This window comes from Suncus etruscus, chromosome 7 (assembly GCF_024139225.1).
Source record: "Suncus etruscus isolate mSunEtr1 chromosome 7, mSunEtr1.pri.cur, whole genome shotgun sequence".
NCBI lineage: Eukaryota > Metazoa > Chordata > Mammalia > Eulipotyphla > Soricidae > Suncus > Suncus etruscus.
In genome coordinates this window covers 66,226,310-66,238,597 of record NC_064854.1, presented here as the reverse complement: position 1 = coordinate 66,238,597, position 12,288 = coordinate 66,226,310, and the positions used below count along the sequence as shown (strand labels likewise).

At 36.6% G+C, this 12,288-nt stretch overlaps 2 non-coding genes across 2 annotated transcripts; one reads left to right on the top strand and one right to left on the bottom strand.

Moving 5' to 3' along the window:
* Positions 1-10,604: 10,604 nt before the first annotated feature.
* Positions 10,605-10,708, top strand: LOC126015179 (U6 spliceosomal RNA). Its single transcript, XR_007498070.1, has one exon. It is a non-coding gene; the product is annotated as a U6 spliceosomal RNA (small nuclear RNA).
* A 984-nt stretch (positions 10,709-11,692) lies between these two features.
* LOC126014733 (small nucleolar RNA SNORA51) lies at positions 11,693-11,825 on the bottom strand. Its single transcript, XR_007497732.1, has one exon. It is a non-coding gene; the product is annotated as a small nucleolar RNA SNORA51 (small nucleolar RNA).
* Between the last annotated feature and the right edge of the window lie 463 nt (positions 11,826-12,288).

Sequence of the window (12,288 nt, the reverse complement as noted above, 5' to 3'; positions counted from 1 at the left end):
TTCCTTCCTTCATTCTCATTGTTAAGATAGTTCTCAATGTAGTTATTTCTCTAACTAAACTCATCACTCTTTGTGGTGAGCTTCATGAAGTGAGCTGGAACTTCCAGCCCTCCTCTCTTTAAGACCATTAAATTTTTATGAGTTATCAATAATCCTTGATACAGAAATTTTTAGATAATGTGGATGCTCCTATTAATTTCTCTTTAATAATGCTTCACTTCAATACTGTGAATACTGAATTTTTTTTTTTTTTTGGTTTTTGGGCCACACCCAGTAACGCTCAGGGGTTACTCCTGGCTATGTGCTCAGAAGTTGCTCCTGGCTTGGGGGACCATATGGGACACCGGGGGATCGAACCGCAGTCCGTCCAAGGTTAGCGCAGGCAAGGCAGGCACCTTACCTTTAGCGCCACCGCCCGGCCCCGTGAATACTGAATTTAATGGCATTTCCCAATTAGAATTATTGCTCAACTCGTGGAAGTCCTATTCAATGTCAGAGTGAATGGTTCAGTTCTTTGACTACCCCTTATCTGTGTTAGCAGTTCACTCTTATAGGACTAGAAACAAAGAACTAGAGCTACAAAATATACATTTGAGTACAGGAAGATTTATAACTTGCCATTTTGAACTTTAAACTGAAGGAAAATTGATACACTGGAGATCCAACAAGTCCCAAACTTTCAGTAAAGAAATATCTTGAAATTATGTAAAGCATTGAGCACAGCAACCAAAATATAAAGCATATCTCAGTTCATTTGCAAAAATATCTGTGACTGACTGAAGAGTCCTTGAATGAAAGCCCTGCATTGTACCAAACTGTTGGTCAAAGGTTTGGTGATTTTGGTTTCGGATTATATCTGTCTGTCAGATATACAACAAACAACTTTATACCATAAAAACTGTTAAAAAATATTGGTGATTGGGGGCTGGAGTGATAGTCCATCGTCTAGAGCATTTGCTTATCTTCGACATCCCATATAGTCCCTGGGCACCACCAGGTGTAATTCTTGAGTGCAAATCCAGGTATAATCCCTGAGCACTTCTGGGTGTGATCCTAAAACCAAACCAAAGAATCTTGGTGACAGAAAGAAAATGTGGATGCAGCTGACCTGGGTTTATTCTCAGACACCTCATATGGTCTCCTGAGGCCCACCAAGATAATTCCTGAACACAGATCAAGGATAAGGCCTTGAGCACAGCTGGGTGAAGCTCTAATTCCCCAAACCACATCCCAAGAGAAACTATATATTTATGGGTCTTTTTAAAAAATATAATTAAGGAACTGTAATTTTGAAGACTTTTAATGTTGATTTGATACATACAAAATTCTAATATTACACTTTCTACCACGTGTTTGCTTTCCATTCCCTCTACATCATTGCCTTCACTTTGGTAAGCTCAGTTCTGTAGACAAGTTCTCCTGTTTTGCTAATTTACCTTTTATCAATAGTTATTCCACTACTATGTTTTTTAATATGCCATGTATGAAAGGGATCATTTTCTACTTGTCTTCCTCCTTTTGAATGACTTCATTCAGCATGGTAACTTCCATCTATGTGACCACAAATAGTATGATTTTATCTTTCCTGTTGGCAAATAATATTCTATTATGTACCTAGATTCATTATCGAGTTGTCTGTCCAAGGTCCAAAATTCTTGACATTTTCTAGATATTATTAGAAATAAAATTTGACTTTTGTCTTACCTTTTATCTGATGAGCTCTTAAAACATGTCTAATTGATGAAATATAGAAAAAGTTGGCGTGATTCATATATACTTGTTATTTACTATATACCTGGAACTATTTACAGGCTTTGATAAACTAGAAGACTCATACCATTTTTATTTATTTATTTATTTTTATAATAATTTTTATTTTGACTAAAGTGGATTACAGATCATTCACAGTAAAATTTTAGCTATATAGTGACATTAAATCAGGGGCATTCCCACCACCAATGTTTTTCCTCCTTCTCTCCCCTTTCCCAGCATGCATCCATATTCTCCTCCTTTGATTCTTAGGATGCTAGTATAAGTGGTCCCCTCTGTGTCTAGCTTGTTGTAGATTTGGTATCGATCCTGTTGTCATTGGCTTTGGATTTGGTAACTAAGTCTGATCATTTTTTATTTCTACTCAATGTTCATATGATTGTTTGGTCTTGGTACCCTCCATTATTTCCCCCTCAGTTTGTGAGGCAGAACAAGATGGTTCAAGTTATGTGGTTCTGTTTGGAGGAAAGAGACAAAAAATGGGGAGGGGGGCAAAAAATCAAACAAGAAAAAATGGGAGGAGTTCTTCTAGAGACTATAAATATCAGTTTAAGAGAAAACTATATATATATATATATATATATATATATATATATATATATATATATATATATATATATATATATATATATATATACAAACATCAAACTAAAAACCTAAAAACACCACAACTATAAAGACAACAACCAAACAATAATCCTGGTCTTGAAATAAAAACAAAACAGCACAAAAACATAAATCAAAACAAAGCAAAACAAAAACAAAAACACCATCAATAATAATAACAATAAAAAAGATTAATTTTTGTGGGGTTTTTTTTGCATAGGCACAGCAAATATTGGGGAGATTAGAAAGGGAATTCTCAAGGCCTAAAAGATACAGAGTTTCTCTGCCCTTGAAATATATTGTCATGGGAATGACTCCAGGCCCTGTACCTAGGTTCTTTTGTGGTATCTGGAAACTATCCACTCAGTCATGTATGATGAGATCAGGCCTCTGTAACTAGAGGTCTTGGTATTTACACAGGTCATAGGATGGAGCCTAGGATGAAGTCTTTCTTTATGGTTCTAGAAGTTCTGTTCCATCACTGTTGCTTTAATCAGTCTTCTGTAGTTGGTGTTCTTGGTTTTTGCACTGATCCTAGGATGAGGCCTAACATGGAGTATTTTATTATGTTTCCAGAAGTTCTGCTAGATTGCAGTTGTCACATTTAGACCTCTTGAATCAAATATCTTGGTTGCTTTATAGATCATAGGTCAAAGCCTAGACTAGGGACTTTTATATTGGTCCCAGGATAATTCTGCCCAGTCATGGTTGTCACAGTCTTCTGTAGTTAGTGATCTTGACTTTTGCACAGATCAAAGGATGACATGTCTTTCTGGTTTCATCTTATGATGGTGAGGCAAGACAACCTGTTCTTTGATCAAGTTGTTGCTATTTCCTCATGTCAGGATATCATATCAAAACTGGTGAATGTTGGTGTCAGTGTAGTATTAAGAATGTCCCAGAGGGAGTTTGGTTCCTGAAGCTGTTGTGGAGAACTGTGTCAGTTCTATGTCTGAGATCTAGTGTTTGGGTTTAGACAGTCGCTGTCTAATCAGATGGAGTCTAAGTTGGGACCACATGAAATACGTTCAAGGTGGGGAAGGTGCCCCTGTATTGTAAAATGTATGAGTTCTTATCCCTAGTAGATAAGAGCTTGTTACTATATGTAAAATTTCCCTTTTGTAGTATGCCTGTGCAAAAAGAGATGATGCTATATTATATTGTTGGTGCATTTGGGTGTGAGAGTGTCAGGCACCATCATCTTTGTGCCCTGGTTCTTACCTGAGCTTTTACCCCAGGTAAGACTTTTTCTTGTAGGTTTTTGTACCAAGCAGATCCAAAACAAGTGGAGTTAAGGAAGAGAAGAAAACAAAAACAGGACAACAACATATATATGAATATATCTATATATATCTATATATATATATATATACTCACATATAAAGAAAAACTCAATAAAATAAGTTTTAAAATATAAAAAAATGATCAGATTTGAAAAAAAGAGTTTAAAAGAAAAGTAATTAAGGAAACAAAGTGATGTGGAAACTACCTTACATTTGGATATAAACAGGTTAAGAGGTAATATTCTGGAGGTCTTAAACTTATAAAGGAAATATAGGCTTCCTTGTTATCTTTTGGGATATTCTTGTGGGGGATGGAATCCAGGGCACATTTTCATCACACACCCTGGTCTTGTTGAGTTTGAGAAGTGCTTTGTGGCAGAAATGGCTTGAGTACAGTTCTTGCACTGGGGTTCCTTCTGGAGCTGAGTCTGGTATCAAGCAACAGTCTACATTTGTGGGGAGAATGAGAAGAAGGGCCACAGAGCATAAGTCAGCAGGAGTGTTGGTTGTAGTTTCTTGCCAGGGGATGAGATGTGGGGCTGAGTGGGTGTTCCTTCGCTTGGGAGCTGGGTGATGGCTTGTTAAGGCAGAAGGTTGGTCTTGATATCTAATGAGTTAAGAACTGAGGTTAAAGAGCATTAATAATGCAGGATATCGGCTTGTGATTGGGGGGACGAAGAGATAGTAGGATTTATGAAGGTGGGGAGTAGAGATAGTATATGGGAGGGAGTATATTCAGTATAGGCAAGAATTGTTTACAACTTAGATTTGTTTCTTATAGAGGAGTCCTTTTTCTATGTACTTATGCCCACATAAAGACATATATTAGTGATCTAACCTTAAGGTGTTGTTAGAGGTCTGACCCTAATAGGGTGGGTCGGAGCTCTTAAGGACTGATTAAATTAAGATAAATAATAAGCTTAGGCATAGCTTAAAAAAGAGAGGAAGGGAGAGCAAAAGATAGAGAGGAAACAGATAAATAGGTAAACATAGTAAAATAAATTAAAGAAAAGTTAATAAATCAAATAGAAAAGATTGTGTCAGTGTGTCAGAGTTGGGATATTTTCCCAGTTTCTAGGCATTTCATCAATGATGGGGTTGGGCCCTGCTAAATGAAGATTTCAAAGTTAGATAATGGCTGAAGCAGTTTAAGATACATATAGGTTTCTTGTCTTAAGTACTAAACAATGTGTCAATGAGGCCTACCTATTGGGTGGCTACCCTATCTAGTATTGTTTGCTGCATCTTATGTATCAAAGTTCTTTTCCTAAAGAGAAACTATCAGTGTGGGTTTTATTTGACATAGATTAAATTGACAATGATGAGGAAGAAGAGAAAGAAGAGAGGGGAGAAGGACAGAAGTAGGAAGAAAGGAGATAGGAAGAGAGAGAAAGGAGATGTTAATTTGCCCAAATGCGTTCAATGAGTAGGCCCTGTAATATAATTCTGTGGCTCTCAGTTGACTGTTTCCTTGGTCTGAATGATCATATGCTTCAGGTCTTTTTGTTTGTTTGTTTGTTTGTTTGTTTTTGGGTCACACCCGGCGTTGCTCAGGGGTTACTCCTGGCTGTCTGCTCAGAAATAGCTCCTGGCAGGTACAGGGGACCATATGGGACACCGGGATTCGAACCAAGCTTCAGGTCTTAATAGAGGACATAAACCAGAGAAAAAAAGGTATATTGGAGTGTTTTATCAAGACATTTTCATAAAGCAAACTGAATATGGTATCAGGTATGACTGAACATCGAGGTGTCAAAACTAGGGTGTCCACCCTTTGTACCAAGAATCCCTGTGGACAGAGAAGCTGAGAGGTTATTTTATATCTATTAAGATTAATACACTAGAACATATTGTTAGGAAATGTTGCTGCTGGAGTCACTGGCTTCCAATCATATTCTTCACCTGTATCTGTGTATAAGCTTCCTAAGACATTATTATAGACCTTTGTAGTAAGAGGCTGATTACATACCTGTTCACTCTGAACAGTTGTTTCCATTGTTGCTAGTTTCTTTATGGTATAATAAGTAGTTGAGGCTTTGTGTTGTTCCCCTTCTACTTGTTTTGAACATTTCTCCTCAGTAAATGCTGAAAATTACAGTGCTTAGAATTTCTACTCTATTAGGCTGTTGTAATTGTTCTTAGAGTATTTTATGTATATATGGTGTATAATCTAAGTACCTCAGAAAAGTGCCATCATTATGTATATATCCTTCTTCTTCTCTGGCTTACTTGATTTAACTTATTTTTTGTAAATCCATCCAAGTTGCTGCAAAAATCAATGATTGCGTTATTTCTAACAGCTATGTGGTATTCACTTGTGTATAAATACCACATCTTTATGATGCAAACATCTGTTATTGGACATCAAGGTTGGTTCCAAATCTTGGCTATTCTACTGAGTGCTGTAAGAAATAGTGGAGTGCATACATATTTTGGTATGTATATTCTTCTGTCTAGGGGGTAGATACCCAGGAGTGCGATTTCTTGGTCATCGTATGATTTTTAGATTCAAGAGCTCTTAATCTAATGAGGTAGATAAGCTGGACAACAATTAATATGTTATATGCATAAGAAACTTTCTTTGAAGATGCTCACTTTAAGCATTTTAGCATAATATTGAACAACAAAACTGAGAACTCTTTAAGTTTATTGACTCTATATTGATGTTTATTTTCAGCATATATTATCTGCAAGCAATAGAAGAAACAAATAAATGATTATTGTGTGATCAAAAGATGATATATTTAATAGGATAATGTCATAATAAAGAAGATGGAATATATAAAGGAAAGTCAAAGTAAGATTAGTAACTTTTGACAGTTCCAAAGTCTAGCAAAATGAATTATTAAATTGTGGATGGAGAAATAGTAGAATGGGTCAGACACACCTTGCATACAGCCCACCTGAATGTGATCCTTAGTACTTTTATGATCTCCTAAACCCCACCTGGAATGATTCCTGGTCACAGATTAAGGAGTTAATTTCTAAGCATAGCCAGAACTATCCTCACAAAACTAAATAAGTAAAAAATAATAATACATATTAAAAATAAGTATCTCACTTATATGCTATGTATGCCCAAGATGTTAAAAATAATTCTACTTTTTTGTTTGTATATACCACCAATCTTGCCAGCATCAGCACAGGCAATGGTTTTTTTATAAGAAAATTTATTTGAATAATACTCCCAGCAATTTTTTTTATAAAGAAAGAAGTTAGGGTGTGATTACCAATTGGGAGAGACTGTGCATGTTGCCTGTACGTGCTTCTTTACTAACCTATGTCCTGAACCTCTCCTGAGTGGTCAAGAAGGGACCAGAAAAATCACTCTCCTAGAGTTGCTTGGGCCAGAAAGCCAAGGAACACCGAGTCCAAGAGTGAAAACGGGTTATCAGCGGCACTTGTAGAGAGGCAGACCCTCTGTCTGTGACATCAAGCCAGAGGAATCTGCCACTGCTGTGTGACTAACAATTGGGAGAGTCTGTGAGTGTCGCCTGTGTGTGTTTCACTACTGTACTATGTTCTGAACCTCTCCTGAGTGGGCTAAGAAGGGCCCAGCAAAACCACTCTCCTAGAGGCTCCAGAAGAGCACAGCTGCTTTGCTTCACTTCGTGGCCATGCTTTCTTTCTAATGAATGAATCCCACCGCAAAATGCAGAAAAAAAATCACACTACAAGTGTGACAATGGGGAAACCTCGCAGGCAAACACCATGTACAGAGAATGAAGATGATAGCTCTGATGATACAAAAAACACCAACCATCTGATTAATCTCTCAAATAAGGAATTTAGAATAGAAATATGGAATCCTCATGGAAATCAAAGAAAACATATCTCTAGCTGAACAGAATAAAAAGATTGAAACCTAAAAACTCCAAACTAAAATAACATCTGAAAAACACAGTAGCTCAACTGAAAAACTCAATGAAAAGCCACTCCAACAGTGTCAGAGGAGCCGAGGACAGAATCAGTGAACTGGAAGATCAAATGCAGAACAACTCCATACAGCAGATAAGATTGGAAAAGGACCTTAAGGCAAATAATCAGACAATAGAAAAAGTACTCAAAGAATGTGAACAGATAAAAATAGAAGTCTTTGATAAACTCAATAGAAACAACATAAGAACCATTGGAGCCCAAGGCCCCGGAAGGGGATCTGTAGGAAGAATCAACAGTCCACGACATCATCGCAGAGAAACTTCCAGAGCTAAAGACTGCATATAATCAAATCCTGCATGCCGAAGAGTCCCAGCTAAAAGAGATCCAAAGTAAAACACCCCAAGACACATCCTAGTCACAATGACGAATCCTATAGATAGAAATAGAATACTGAAAGCAGCAAGATCAAAAAGGGAAATTACATTCAAAGGAACATCCTTAAGATTTACAGCAGACATGTCACAAGTAACTCGCAATGCCAGAAGAAAGTGGTGGGATATTGTAAAAAACTGAATGAAATGGAGGCTTCACCTAGAATACTGTACCCAGCTCAACTTACATTTAGGTTTGAAGGAAGGATACATAGCTTCACGGATAAACAACAACTCAAAAACTTCACAAATGCAAAACCAGCCTTAAAGGAAAAACCAAAAGGTCTACTTTAAGACAAGACAGACCAACAAACACACCAAACTTACACAAAGAGGCACTAAATCCTATGACAATCACTTCCCTCAATGTCAATGGACTAAATGCACCAATTAAGAGACAGGATGAACCCAATCTACTTCTGCCTTCAAGAAACACATCTGAATAGTTAGAACAAACAGACTCAAAATCAAAGGCTGGAGAAAAATTATCCAAGCAAACAACACCCTTAAAAAAGCTGGGGTGGCCATATTAATATCTGATGAAACCAACTTTAGACTCATAAAAATTGTAAGGGACAAAGATGGACACTTTGCACTAATCAAAGGATATCTGCAACAGGAAGAAATCAGACTACTAAACATATACCCAATGAAAAACCAGCAGATTATCTAATACAATTATTGACAAATTTGAAAGAAGACATCAATAATAACGCAATAACTGTGGGAAACCTCAACATGGTCTTGTCAACACTTGATAGAAAAACCACTGTGGGGGCCGGGAAAGTGGCGCTAGAGGTAAGGTGTCTGCCTTGAAAGCGCTAGCATAGGACGAACCACTGTTCAATCCCCCGGCATCCCATATGGTCCCCCCAAGCCAGGGGCGATTTCTGAGCACATAGCCAGGAGTAACCCTTGAGCGTCAAATGGGTGTGGCCCAAAAACCAAAAAAAAAAAAAAAAAAAAAAAGAAAAAGAAAAACCACTGTGACCCAACAAAAATATACTAGCCCTAAAAAGAGAAATGGAAGAAAGAGGACTATATATATATATATGTTATATATTATATATATAATATATATGTTATATATATATATATAAAACATTCCACCCCCAGAAACCTGGTATACATTCTTCTCCAATTTATGTGGGGCATTCTCCAGGATAGATCACATACTGCACATAAAACATACCTCCATAAAATCAAGAGGATAGAAATTTTGCAGGCTACCTTTGCTGACCACAAGGCTCTGAAATTAGATATAAACTACAAAGAGACACAGGAGAAGAACGTTAACAACGAAAAATTAAACAGCCTGCTACTGAACAACCGGTGGGTCCAGGATGACATCAAATAAAACATTAAAACTTTTCTGGAAACAAATGACAATGAAGACACAAACTACCAGAATCTATGGAACACAGCAAAAGCAGTCCTGAGGGAAAAATTTATAGCTTTGCATGCAAACATCAGGAAAGAAGGGGCATACCTGAACAGGCTTAATGCCGCAGCTTATAAAATTAGAAAATGATCAACAAAAGGAACTAAAAATAGAGACACAGAAGGAAACAACACTGTCAATAACAGAAACCAATGAAGTGGAAACCCAAAAACAATCCGAAAGATTAACGAAAGTAGAAATTGGTTTTTTGAAAAAAATAAACAAGATTGATAGACTATTGGCAAAACTCACAAAGAGAGAGAGAAACTTCATAAACCTTATTAGAAATGAGAAGGGGGAGATCACTACAGAGATTCAAAGGGTAATCAAAGACTATTTTGGGAAACTCTATGCCACTAAACATAAGAACCTGGAAGAAATGGATAAATTCTTGGACTCCTACAACCATCCATGGTTGAGTAAGGAGGATGTAGCATATCTAAACACCCCCATCACTATTGAGGAAATTACAAGGCAATCAAATTTCTGCTCCCCCCCAAAAAAATTAGGCCCAGGCACATGGATTTACCATAGTAGGGAAGATTTGGAGGGTGACCCTGCTTTAGATAGCCCGAGAAACTTAACAACAGCTGCCAAAAATGAATTGGACATCTTCTTGAGCAGATTACAAAAATCGTTTCTCTTAAGATTCATCCCAGGAAAAAAGGTATTTCTGTTAATCTTCCCTACTATAGAACCCCCCCCACAGGGGCCTTGATGCAAAAGTTAGGACCTTTGAAATGGGTGTATTTACATAGCAAACAGCCTCACTCAGTTGTCCCCTACTTGCAACTGATTTCAGAGATTATTATCAAGGCAAGACTCAGATCTATATCTTTACTAGGTTTTTACCCAGATATAATACTTTTGCCAATACCAAAAAAGGAAATTGAGTCAATATTGCCTCTTAATGAATCTCTACAAAGGGCCCTCTCAGATTTCACAGGAGAAATATCCTCCCATTATCCAGCAGGAAAATCTTGGGACTTTTTAAAGAAAACTTAGTTTGTTATTTCTTCAATTGTTCGGGATTCCCCTATTCCCAATGCCAAGGTTTTTTACATTGATGGATCCCAAAATGGAAAAGGAAGAATAACCAGAGACAACATTAATATGACCATAGATACCAAATATAAATCTGCACAGAAAGTTGAATTAGCAATGTTAATTTACCTATTAGAAAATGTATCTGAAGTGCTCGCTTCGGCAGCACATATATTAAAATTGAAACGATACAGAGATTAGCATGGCCCCTGTGCAAGGATGACACGCAAATTCATGAAGCGTTCCATATTTTTGGAAAAAAAAAGAAAATGTATCTGAAGCCATGAATATAGTTTCTGATTCTTTGTATGTGGTAAATTTATGTCATGTGATAGCCACTTCTTCCCTTAATGCTAATAACCCGATCATACAGAACTTACTTAAACAATTACAGCAGCTTCTTCAAAAATGAACTGAGCCCATCTTCATCACGCATATTAGAGCCCACTCAGGTCTTCTGGGACCGATGGCTCAAGGAAATAAAACTGCTGACTTGCTAGCAATGCCTATATTTAAATCACCTGTAGAGGAACATTCAGCCCTACACACAAATGCTCGCCATTTACTTGTGAATTACCAAATTCCATGGAGGCAAGCTAGAGAAATTGTAGAAAACTGCAACATATGTGCACCGTTAACAAAAAAGACTCACATAGCAGGAGCAAACCCAAGAGGCTTACAGTCTAACGAACTTTGGCAAATGGATATAACTCAAACAGATTTATTTCCAAGAAAACCTTATCTTCATGTTGTGGTGGACACTTATTCTCGTTTTATGTGGGTGATTCCCATGTTTTCTAAAAAATCTAAGGCTGCTTGTAGTTTTCTTTTACAATGTTTTTCTGTGATGGGTATTCCATATTTTATAAAAACTGATAATGGGCCAGCCTATGTTAGCAAAACTTTTGAATTTTTTTTGTAAAGAATGGCAGATAAGACATCTCAAAGGAATTCCTTACAATTGTAGGGGACAGGCCATTGTAGAAAGAACTCACAGAACCTTAAAAACTCAATTGCAAAAAAATAGAAAAAGAGGTTTACCACCAACAGATTTGCTATATTTGACTCTTATCACACTAAATTACTTAAACTTACCCCAAGGGGAAAGTTACACTACAGTGGAAAGACATTTTAAAGAAGATATTCAGAGACAAGAAACAACCCATAAACCTATGTGGATCAAGGAGGATGGAAAATGGATAGCTGGATATCTTCTCCTTTTTTTTTTTTTTTTTTTTTTTTGTCCCCCAATTCACAATACATACCCGGCAAGGGGCCTGTGTTGAGGTGTATATGGGGTGCCTTTACTGTACCTCCTCTTTCTATACAGCCAGTGTAAAGAACACAGCCTGTGGTAAGAATTGGGAGGCCTTATTTTATCTTTTATTTATTTTTTTCTTTTCTTCAGGGCAAACTAAAGTTGTTTTTTTTTTTTGTTTTTTTTTTTTTGTTTTTTTTTTAAGTAAGAATTCATTTAAAGGACAAAATTGATTAACATAATAAGGTAAACTAATATAACATAATATAGTGACATAACATAACATATAATATAATTAATATAATAATAATACATGTAAGTCAAAGAAAGTTTCTGATTAAAAACACAATTTTCTTTTTTTTCCATAATGGCTTACATATCTTTCACTGTAGTATTTTGGGTACATATTCACATTAAATCAGGGGAATACCCATCACCTAATATGTCCTCTTCTCAATCAAAAATCAAATATACTGAAAATAGAGTCCTGTCTAGAGGCTTCCAACCTCAGTTTGAGAGAGGATGTGAAAAAAGTAATTAAAATACCACAACAATACACACACACACACACACACA